Source organism: Crassostrea angulata, chromosome 8 (genome assembly GCF_025612915.1).
Source record: "Crassostrea angulata isolate pt1a10 chromosome 8, ASM2561291v2, whole genome shotgun sequence".
NCBI classification, from domain to species: Eukaryota; Metazoa; Mollusca; class Bivalvia; order Ostreida; family Ostreidae; genus Magallana; species Magallana angulata.
The window spans coordinates 31,402,022-31,414,745 of record NC_069118.1 but is presented as its reverse complement, the minus strand read 5'-3'; the positions used below and the strand labels follow the sequence as shown (position 1 = coordinate 31,414,745).

Genomic DNA, 12,724 nt, shown 5'->3' with positions numbered 1-12,724 from the left:
TTTCCAGGTCATATCAAAAGGTAAAATATGATGACATTAGTTAAGGTTTTTTTAATCAATTTTCACATCCGTCAAAAATACTTGAACCTCAGTTAATCTAAACCCCAAGGTCATATTTTCATTATTTTAATATACCGTATTTTAATTCCTGGGGCATGGCAATCATACTGATAAATTATATTCAAATTGAACAATACAATTTTTTTTTAGATACCGTTAATTCTTGTAAATTTTCGTCTTAAAAGATAATTTACAAGTGTTATTTTTACTAACATTATATTATATCAAAATTAAACATAAGTTACCAGTTAGAATTTATTTCAGAATTTGTAAGTAACCAAAAAGTTCCTGTTCAAATACAATGCAATACAAACATTTGATATAATTTTATATTATAAGTGATGTATTCGCACATGGAACGCTACAAAGGCATACACGGTTGTATTTCAATATAGTATAATTTAAACTATAAGGTAATCATCCATCAAACTTTTATAATAATGAAAATAACGAGCTTCCTTCAAATTTTGTTCTCCGAGTTAACAAGTGGAGCCGTTTCTTGGGGCGGACCGACAACTGCAGTTTTCTGTTTTCTCTTCAACTTCGCCACAAAGAACGATACAAAAAACAACACAACGCCAAGAATCAAGATAACCACAATGATCACATTGTCTGAAATAAAGAGCCACAAGTTGCCAACAACGAGGGGTTTCGACGTCACTTTGATGCGATAGAACCCGGTGCTCCACTGTTTCTGCGTATATTCTTGAGTCGTCACGCAGGTCCAGTCTCCGGACATTGTATAGTCGTTGCAAAATCGATGCAGTCTTCGTTGATGGACTTGGCTGGGATATCCTGGTCTAATGCGTAGTAGATGTCGTCAATCATCCAATTCCGTTTCGTGTAGAAATACACGTGACCTATGGCGGCACTGTTGCATTGTAAGCAAAATTTACGCCCATAAAGGACAACTTTTGGTGGGGGATTTTCGGGGAAAACCAACAATGCAAAAACAGCCACTGTTTTGACTAGAAACGGTTCATATTCAATCTAACACGTGTATGAACCCAACGAAACTGCCCTAAAGGTCAAGATCTAGTAAATGAAAAGTGTTATAGGTTCATAAAATTTTAGATATAAATTCTTTCATTTATGAAGCTTCAAAACAATAGCATTGTTTGATATGGTGTACCGGGGCTAAATATTTTGGTAAACACAGTGAAAAATCATGTTTTAACCTGTCATTTCCAATGAAATATGATGGAATTGGGAACAAATTTCGGAGTTTTGTTCATTTTTGACTAATGAAATATATCTAAAATGCCCAGTCTCCCGAAACACATAACTAAACAAGCTCTTGACATCCTCTTTAAAATAATGTCAAATGAATATAGGTATCGGGATTACTTTTCCATGTTTTAACACAGAATGTCAAGAAATTATTTAATTTTCTACATAATTTCTTTAAAGCTGTAAAATACGGGGAAAAGATTTTTTATTTTTATTTAATAAATTGTGACGTCGTAATGGTTTTAGCACCAAAAAACACTCTGGAATCATTCACTAGATCTTGACCTTAACTTCAGAAAAATGACCTTCCACGTAACGTTATTCCTGTAGTCGAGTGAAATTTCTGACCCTGCTATGTTTAGTCAGCTACACAGCTGTAAGCTTTGAAAAGCATTTTACTATGGATCCAACGATATTTACATGTAGCCTGCCGAAAGTTTTGAATGACCTTACTCGTAACGTTATTTCTGCAGTCGAGTGAAATTTCTAACCCCTCAATGTTACAGTGAAGCATTTATTATTACTTTTCTCTGAGTACAGAGGTTGAGACCTTCATCATCAAATTGAATTGTTATTTTCACTGTAAATAGCGAGCAAAGGATAACTCTGCTTTGAGTTCCATTAACACATGCAGTGTTAATTTGTTCCCAATTCCATCATATTTCATTGGAAATGACAGGTTAAAACATGATTTTTCACTGTGTTTACCAAAATATTTAGCCCCGGTACACCATATCAAACAATGCTATTGTTTTGAAGCTTCATAAATGAAAGAATTTATATCTAAAATTTTATGAACCTATAACACTTTTCATTTACTAGATCTTGACCTTCAGGGCAGTTTCGTTGGGTTCATACACGTGTTAGATTGAATATGAACCGTTTCTAGTCAAAACAGTGGCTGTTTTTGCATTGTTGGCGTAAATTTTGCTTACAATGCAACAGTGCCGCCATAGGTCACGTGTATTTCTACACGAAACGGAATTGGATGATTGACGACATCTACTACGCATTAGACCAGGATATCCCAGCCAAGTCCATCAACGAAGACTGCATCGATTTTGCAACGACTACAATGTCCGAAGACTGGACCTGCGTGACGACTCAAAAATATACGCAGAAACAGTGGAGCACCGCGTTCTACCGCATCAAAGTGACATCGAAACCCCCCGCTGTTGGCAACTTGTGGCTCTTCATTTCAGACAATGTGATCCTTATGGTCATCTTGATTCTGGGCGTTGTGTTGTTTTTGTATCGTTATTAGTGGCGAAGTTGAAGAGAAAACAGAAAACTGCAGTTGTCGGTCCGCCCCCAGAAACTGCTCCACTTGTTAACTCGGAGAACAAAATTTGAAGGAAGTTCGCTATTTACATTATTTTTATTTATATAAAAGTCGAATATTTGGTTACTTTCCAGTTCAAATTGCATTTTAGAATACAGCTGTGTATATGCCATTATAGCATTTCATGTACATGTATGAATTCATTAGTTAGTTATTGGTGCATTTTAAATAATTTTGTATTTTTCTAAACCTTGTTTACTAGTATTGGTAATTGTACAAATGCGATGTGATTTGATAATACAGGCAGAACAATTTTATATCGTGCTTCTTAAAATTCATTATTATGTTCATTAATTCATCAAGGAATTTATAAAAGCAATTTCCTTTAACTTTAAACATTTTTGGGCCATAAGAAATTATAAATTATTTTTAAAAATATATAAACCAATTGTATGAGGACGAGTTTTTAATAGGAAATAAAATCAACCGAGCACTTTGAATTGCAACATATGAACTCTCTAATTCTGCATAATGTTTGTACATGTAATTAACGTACATGCAATGATTTAGTTAAATTTGATAGTTTCTTCATAATCCATTCAATTACAGATATCACTAATATGCATAGTTTATAATAAGTGTTACCGAATAATTATACATCCATATTTGAATAGTTATAATACTTATTATTATTATTATTATTTATTTAAACTTTGAGCAATAAGCTCATCAGCATTAAACATAATCACATTTATAAACATATGCGAGGCACGCAAAATGCGAAGCCAGTAGGCTTCAGAGTCTCTGCAGAGCGTGCACTCTCGCTATGGAGAACAACATACAGCTTTCATATATGTTTACATCCTATAAGATATTGTGAGATACAATGAATATATATAATACTAAAATTATGATTTACCAATTGTAATAGAAAAAAAAATTGTATAATTTTAACTAGAGCAATGAATTTCTGAACATAGTTGCATAGTGAAGATATTTACCAAGGTTACATAACTCTTTGGTATTGTTTGAACTTAATAACTGAACAAGTTTGAACACAGATGGTTTTTTAACATAATAATTCTTAATGTATCTTGATCTTAGTGAATTGTAAAGTGGGCATTTTAACACAAAGTGAAAAACATCTTCAATGTCGTTGTGATTACAAAAAATACATTTCTGGCAATGTTTTTATACCTTCCAGACTCAACTGCTAATGAATGAGATTCTAATCTATACTTTGTAATACATCTTCTAAATTTCTTAGGTATAGGTTTGAGTAAATAAGACTGCATGCAAAAATTATCTATCAAATGTGAAAAAATATAACATTTTGGAAAGTTATTGATAGCAGCATACAATTCCTGACAATGAACATCTATAATTCTTCTCTTTATAATTGGAAAATGTTTTTGGAACACAAGGTATTCTTGGTGTTCCCATAATTCACCAAGACCAATACTATACAATTCTGATCTAATAAATGCTGCCCAATTGGAGCATGATCTTTTGGCTTTACAGTCTATGGTAAGATTTACATAACAGGATTTTAATATACAGTTTGTGGTTCCAAGTAGTTTAAACCAGTACTTTATCATTCTAATAATTCTCACACACCTTAATGGGAGACATCCCAATTCAATGTAAACCATAGCATTATTACAATTTGCTTTCACTCCTAATAAACGCTTACAAAACTTCATAAAAACTTTGTCAATATCATTTGCCTTGTGTGATCCCCAGACTTCACAACCATAACATAAAATGCTTTTAACGTAATCTATGTTTCGAACAATGCCAACATTGTTTCGTTATTTAAATACAAATATTTTGTTCTAGAAAGCATGGTATAAAGACACTTTTGTCCTTGTTCAGCCAACTTTTTTTCAGTTTCTAAGAATTTACAATTTTACTTAAATATGACACCGAGGTAAGTAAAGCTATCGACAATATCTAGTAACTGTCCGTTGTATGTCCATTGTTCATTTGTGTGTAGTTTTCCCCCATTTCTGAAAACAATAGTTTTTGCCACATTTACAGTAAGATGCCACTTACTAGTGTATTCATATAAAATATCTAACATTTTTTATAAACCATCTACTTAATATAACAATTCAAAGATTGTCACTGCATATTTCGTAATTGTGTTAAACATGTACGATAGATTGTATTTCTAAACTGCTTTCCTATGGGACAACACATGGAAACGTTTAAAACGTACCCTATAGCTGTATTTTACATCCAACACATAAAATGGTTGTGCTACTGCAAACCACTGCATGTAAACTTGTACAAGAATTTTAAATTGTTTCATTAAACCAACACATGACTATCCAAGACCAGCTTCCTAGTTTTGGGGGTAAAAAATTTTCTGCAATGTTCGTTACATGTAATAAATATGGAAATTTTTAAAAACTGTATTAAGTTTTATTATTCAACATCCAAGCTGAATACATTTCATCGTAAACACCTTCAAAATGCGGTTTTTCAATGACAAATACAAAACCATCTCTTGAATGTTTATCCTGTTGTTTGGATACTGTTTCTTTCTCCTCATTCAGTTCCATGCATAGCTGACCTGCATTATGAATTTTGAGTCTATATCAATCATTATATTAATCATAAAATATATCGTCCTATTAGGATTAAAATGTATAAGAGTGCCTTTATTTGCAAAATTCAATATGTTGGTTTATACATGTTTGTCATCACAGACATTTCTATAGCAAATTACTGGAAAAGTAATTCAAAAACAATAAATATAATAACATAAGTCAAACCTCTTTCCTTGGTATACACGTCAGCCAGTATTCCGGATGTAATTACTCCGACCAGAAGATCGACAACATTCTGATTATAAAAAGAGTTCTCAGTTTTAAAAAAGATGATTAATTACAATTGTCAACTGCATCAGTAAATATTAATGAAAATATTTTTTTTTCTTATGCATAATTATTTATTTATATTTTATCTTATCTTTTAAGATTAGATTTATTACATTGGAGTAGTAACGCTCATTTATTATACTATAGTCTGTCCAAAGATATTTATGCAGCACATTTGGACGATTTTTAATAAAAATACACATATCTGTGAAAGAAGTGCAATTGAAATAGTTGAAAGGGATATTTTCCAAGATAATTTCATTGAAACATTATCATCTTTCACTCGGAAAAATTCACAGGAACGAAAACAGATTCCTAACCATGCTTACGGAGATTTATAATGGGGAAATTATTTACATCTTTTCTCCATTCGGAATACACTCGGAATGCATCGCGCAATTTTTCAACGTTATCATCCGGGCTTGCTGCAATACAAAATCTCCGTAGACATAATATTTTTTAGCATTGTATTGAAACCTGATAAGCTAACAGGGGCGTTTTTACTAAGAAATCTTGGAAATTTTTCATACTTTTGAATGAACATCGTTTGAACCCTGAGGTATTTTTGAATATCAAGCAATTAAGCCAAATGTAAATCCAGAATATCTTGGGACATAGTATAGACTTTGACCCGTGCGTGCAAGGGTTGATATTGCATATGATATCGGGCATTTACGAAATAGATACAACGACACACCGTATTGTTGACATTTACATAACCAAGCTTTAAGCCTACAATAATGCTATTAATTTCACTACACTCTGCTTAGTTAGAACAATCTAACTGTGTCTCGGGACAGGCCTTTACCACAGTTTACAGGTTAAAATGCCTCCCATATACCCGTAATGAAGCAGAAAACTGCAGAATCGCTCCGAAACGATTTTGGAGAAAATTAATGAAGCTGCATTAAAAGTTACAGTCAAATTGTTCATAATAAACCATTTTGATGCTGTAAATACCTTTCATCTAAAAATCTAATTCATATTTATGAAGAATTCAACACTTTTTCACCAATTTTTTTACTCGCTTCGAATTTACACAACATGTTGGCATTAGGAACTCTCGGAATTTTTCATATCAAATGCACTAATAAATGAGTTAGATTCATCTCCCGTATTTCCTTTGATGAAAGAAATATATGACAAATTTTCAATGAAAATTTACATGTTTTTTTGTATTATCATTTCTTTGTTTATCCATGCAAATGTGATATTGTGGAAACATAAACTAAAGAGCCTATCGCGATTTAGCGTGAATGTAATGTGTATGCGCAAGATTGTAAAATCCAAAAAATCCAGATGATTTCCGGATTTTAAAAGATATTTTCGCTGATTATTAATTAGCAAAGCTTGATTGAAAGAAAATAAAAACAAATTTGTAATCTTCAATTTCCAATGTTGTATAAAATATATAAAACAAGAAACAGTACTTTTCCGATTTCTCGGTATTAAAGCCCAAAAATTCGAGTCTATTATTGTAATATAGTAGTATAGATATATCGGACACTTTGCTGAGTTCAACATGAATATATGCACTAAAGAGAACAAAGTGACATCGCAATGTACTAAGAATGGATTTAAAGGGGCATGGTCACGGTTTTGGTTAAAAAGTATTTTTTTTTTTCGATATTAATGTTTACAATGCTTCAGTAAGGCATTTTTGATAGGCAACCAAAATTTGATTGTCATGTGTTGAATTATAAGCGAGTTATAGAGCTTACAATTCTTCACTATGTAAACAAAGCTTTTGTTTACATTTTGAATGTTGAAGTGAAAATTCCAGTTTTAGACCTCAAATGAATGTGTTAATCGTTAGTAACTGTTTATTTATGTTTTAAATGAATAAGAAGATAGGCAAATCAGCTTGAAAAAGATTTTTTACTGGTTTATTGAACCTATGTAAACAAAATCAGGGCACGAGCCTTTTTTACATGACGAAGAATTGTGAGCCCTGTATCGTGCTTAAAACTCATCGACTGGCACCGAAATTTCATTTCATTATTAGAAATGCATTCCTAAAGCATTGTAAACTATAAAAAAAAATTGACCAAAATCGTGACCATGCCCCTTTAACCTGGCATTCGGAAGTTGGAGTTCTATTCGTTTTTCGCTATTCACTAGAACACACGACAGGTGTGACCGGTCTGCAGACGATACTCACTAATCCATGGCAACTGACCCTACTTTTGATTTTTGTTATGGTTCATGTACAGGTCAGCCATATGAGCAACAAGGATGGTATGGATGGGTAGATAGTTTGTCAAGTGTCTGATCAGCAAGGTACGTTTTTTCCTGTAAATTGTTCATATACCTAAAGGTATATGAACAATTTACAGAAAACAACGTACCTTGCTATATTAGCTTTCAAGAAGCGTTTAAAAACAGTTAATATATATTTCAACGAAATAACTTTCGTTTTCGATTTTCTGAAATAAACGTAATAAATGGACTGTGCACAATATACGAGGGTTGTCCAAAAAGTTCGTGGACACATGTAATTTCATTCTAAATAACGACGCTATATTTCGAAAAGTATTAAAATATTTTAATATAGACTATAATAATGCATGTGTATAAAAATCAGAACAATGTTCATTCTCATAATGTAGTTATCACTACAAAAACATTGCCTGTACAGGCCGCACGGCCCAGTCTGACGGTTACACGACGTTTTTATAACGTCGCACGTAGCACGTTGGTTTCTGTTACTTTTCAACGTAGTCACCTTTGCACTGCAAACACTTCTCACACCTTCTTAGCCATGAATCGAACACATCCGAATACCATTTACTGTCGATTTTAGATACAATGGTTCGAGTAGCATATTTAAGTTCCACAGAATCCTCAAATCTTACTCCTCTTAGTTGTGATTTGATGAAAGGAAAAATTGCAAAATCCATCGGAGCAAAATCCGGACTGTATGGCGGGTGTTCAAGATGATCGAATCCTAGGAGTTCGATTTCCAGACACGTGGAAGCTGTCGTATGTGCAGGTGCATTATCTTGGTGTAGGATGATATTTCCAAGGTCCACAGCCATGGCAGGGCGTTTTCTCTTAATAGCCTTAACTAAGTCGCGGCGTAACACCTGTAATAAATAAAACCAATGTTTCGTTTGGTACACTGTATGTGGCTTTAGAATATGTTAATTTATTCATATATATAGTAATTAAATAAATCAAAATTAAGAATAGAATGTCTGGGTATTAAATTTATGAATTACGATATGCTAAATGTAGCGAAATGGACGTTTTTAAATCTGTAATTACAATTTAAATTTGATGAAATGGGTAGTTCTCTACCTTGGAGTAGTATGCACCATTCACCGTTTGACTTGAGGGTACAGTGTGGACCAAAATCATTCCGTGCCGATCAGCAAAGAATATGTACATTTGTTTACCCACGGATTTCGCAACCTTTGCCTTTTTCGGTGCTGGTGAACCCCGGTGTTTCCAAATGCTGGATTCTGTTTTTGTTTCTGGATCAAAATGATGCAGCCAAGTCTCGTCCGTAGTAATGATTCTGTCAAGCCACTTCTCTCCTCCTCTTTTGAAATTCTGTATGAAAGCCTTACTTGTCTGCATTCGTCTTTTTTTGTGCTCATCGGATAAAAGTCTGGTCACCCATCTTGCGCAAACACGACTCATACAGAAGTCTTCAGTGAGGATATTAAAAACCGAAGATTTGCTAACATCACTTATTGAGGCGACTTCTCTTAACGTCAGACGTCTGTCCTTCATGACAATGTCATGAATGCGGGATTTCGTTATATCGTCACAAAGCAAAGGCCTTCCACTTCTTTAAGCGTCTTTTAAATCGCAAACTCCATCCGAAAATCGTTTGTGCCACTTGTAGACTAGTGATCTTGATATGTGTCGATGCCTTTTTGTACTCTCCATCATTTGTTTCGTTTTGATAGGTGTTTTCCCCGAGTCTACGCAGAATTTAATGATTGCGCGCTGTTCCATGCGATCCGCCGACGTCGCTTTTTCTGGCGTTTTCAAAGACGTGTTCTTGCCGTAAACTCCTTGAAATATCCTCTGCTCAATTAAAAACGGCTTTAAATGACGTATGAAAATGACGTTCACAATTCTGACTACATCACAGTTGAATATTTTAACGTTTTTACCTGTATTAAAAATACTGTTAATATTCATATCTTAAAACTCAATCTCGAAGTTTGGACAATTTTGACAATGGGCCGTTCGTGCTTTTCGCGACACTTTAATACAGTAAAATTTAAGTTTTATTTTAATGAAAACATTCAAAACCACTGATTTGGAATTTTATGACAAATATTTTAGAATACAATATGCATATATAAACCCGTTTAAAATGACAAAAACGCGATTGTCCACGAACTTTTTGGACAGCCCTCGTATGTCACAAAAACATGAAATTTTATTGACATTAGATCATGTAAGTGAGTTATCAGCGGATAAACGTGATTCTAAGTGATATAGTGACAAAGTGGAGACGGGGCGAGAGCAAAATAAACAGCTCACCGACAAACCGAGATCGGGCCGACCGTTAACAAAAATGGGCGTAGTAAGAAAGGAAAGTCGAGAACATAAAATACAAAGGGAATACTAAGGAGGCAAAGAAAATGTAGCAAGAAACTCAAAAAACATAGCTGCGTCATATCAAGCGTCAAAGTCTTTATAAAGTCATGATTGTAGTTAACGGTTTTATCAAAGCTACACATTGTTCCATGCATTCGGCAAACTCAAAATGCATAACATTCTTTAAAAATAATTGAAACCTGCACTGAAGCGATAAAAAAAAACCACTGACAGGATTGATGAACGAAACTTGGTACAATATCCGGGACACGCTACGCTTGTTCAAGATGGTGCGACACCTCGCACTGTACTCGTAACACAGAATTGCTGTATTAAAGATAAACTGCCAAACTTTAGTTTAAAAGAAGAATGGCCTTGCAATTCCACAGATCTAAACTGCTTAGAAAATCTCTGGACCTACAAGGGTCCGTGCTTGACATCCATTGACCAATTATAAGGCCGCCTTCAACGTATATTGAGGGAGATGCCTAAAAAATATTTGATTTTTTTAAATTATTCAATGCTAATAAGAATTATAAAAATGTACTAAAACAAAGGTGGTCTGTTAGGTTATAAGAACCCCCCCCCCAAAAAAAAAAACCTTACACATGAGTTGTTTATTAATGAACCTAAGCCAAAGTAAATTACGAAACGTACTTTGTTAGCACTCTTTATATGAATATATTAAAAGAACTAAAATGGTTAATTTCTTATTTTATTTACACTTTTTTCATTTTAACTGCGATACCGATAAAGCATTTATAAAAATGTTGCTCTCAATTATTATTATTTTTATTTGTAGATCAATGCTTGATGTCAGTTATGGATCCCCGTTAAAGTGCCAAAGATGTGCACCGATGTGACCTTTGTGAGACTGCCATAGTACACAGCTACTGTGACATTTGTCATGTCAACCTGTGCAAGCCCATCTCAGGTGGATATGACAAACATAAAGTAGTCCCTATTACGGAACTAAGATCAACCCTCATTTAAGTAAAACACAGAGACATTTTACAAAAAAACACTCGGATGAAACCAAACATATACATGTACACTGTCTTATTAAGCAAATATTAGTTGCCATTAAAGGAATTGAGAAATCTACTGAAGTATCCCTTGTCATTGAATACAAGTCAACTCTAAGATCTGAGAGTTTAGCAAGCTTCTATCCAAGTTCAAGTATCACTGCTAACATTCATTGCTGTACAATAAACCGTGTCTGAGAAACTTTATAGTTTGTTTGGACATATCACTCCATTAGCTACTTACACAGAGGAAAGTATCTGTTTACTGAACCAACCAAACAATTTTGTCAGAGAACTACTGAATAAACCGTAGCTTGTTTTCGCAACACAGATTGAATAAATTATGGCAAATTACGCTGTGTTACCTGTCAAATTGAGAACAGTCCAATAAAATCAAATATTTCTATCTTCAAAGTTTACTCCTCCAGATAATTCAGACAAAAATAGGGGCGTTCTTTGATGGTATGATTATAGACAGAGACGATGATCTAGTTTTCTCTAACGTTGAAACAAAGAAGTTTATAAAGAAAAGAGTGGACAGACAGAAGAGTTGACCAAGGTTGGGTGCCTAACAAACTATGTGTCACCTCTACTGGTGATCTTCTAGTTACTTCATTCAGTGAAGATGGAACTAAATTACCTGTTACTCGGAATATTCAGAGAAACAAGCAATTCAATTCAATGATGAAGGTAACCTCTGTACTCAGGGAATTATTATACTATATACCTCACAGAGAACAGGAATCATGATGGCTGTGTATCTGACGGTGGGGCTGGTGCAGAAGTGGTGGTGAATCAGGACGGGAAACTCAGATGGAGAACAACGGTCGTTCCTCACTAACCAAGAACAAACCCTGTGTTATCACAACAGGCAATCAGAGTCGTATCCTGACAGCAGACATTAACAACCATTGTATCCACATTCTGGATCAGAATGGACAGTTTATTCGTTACATTGATAACTGTGATCTGAAAAATCCTCTTGATTTATATGTGGACACGAACAGCAATGTCTTGGTGTGTGAGTGTAACAGGGGCAACGTGAAGAAAATCAAATATCCTAAACAGACGCCAACTTTTTTTTAATCAAAGAAAAAGCATGCATTTATGTTGTATTCAATTTTCTTTGTTTGTTTCTTATCAACAGTTTATGAAAAGAGGTTGATGACACACTTCTCTGAGATAATATTAATGTGGGATATTTACTTCACATTGCATACATTAAGAAAGATTAAGCTATTTCCCTTTTACCCTTCCTTTGTTGTATTAAATACTGGTTTAATATCTACAGTGATGTTAAACTTATTTACACTTTATCATTATAAATAATAATCAATCCTATCAATGTAGAGAGTTTTACAAGATATCTTTCGGCCAACAATTCACGTCATATGTTAAATGTACGAGATGTTTCTCGTGAATACTAGTAGGCAAAAGCACTGGAGCACCGTGTTTCACCTGTGTGACGGCAAAATCGCCTATTGTGGGCAGTTTGAGGCTCTTCAATTCAGATACTGTGATCATCGTCTTTATTTTGATTTCAGGTTTTGTATTATATTAGGTATCGATCTTTGTGGCGAAGTTAAAGATAAGCCAGTAAACTACAATTGTCGGTCCACCCCCAGAAACTGCTCTGCTTGTCAACTACATGAGCAAAATATGAAGCCCTATGTAATGCACGC

The 12,724-nt window shown here is 34.0% G+C and overlaps 1 pseudogene; it reads left to right on the top strand.

Annotated features, from left to right (window-relative positions):
- The first annotated feature begins 2,278 nt into the window (after positions 1-2,278).
- Positions 2,279-12,128, top strand: LOC128160894 (uncharacterized; annotated as a pseudogene).
- Positions 12,129-12,724: the final 596 nt, after the last annotated feature.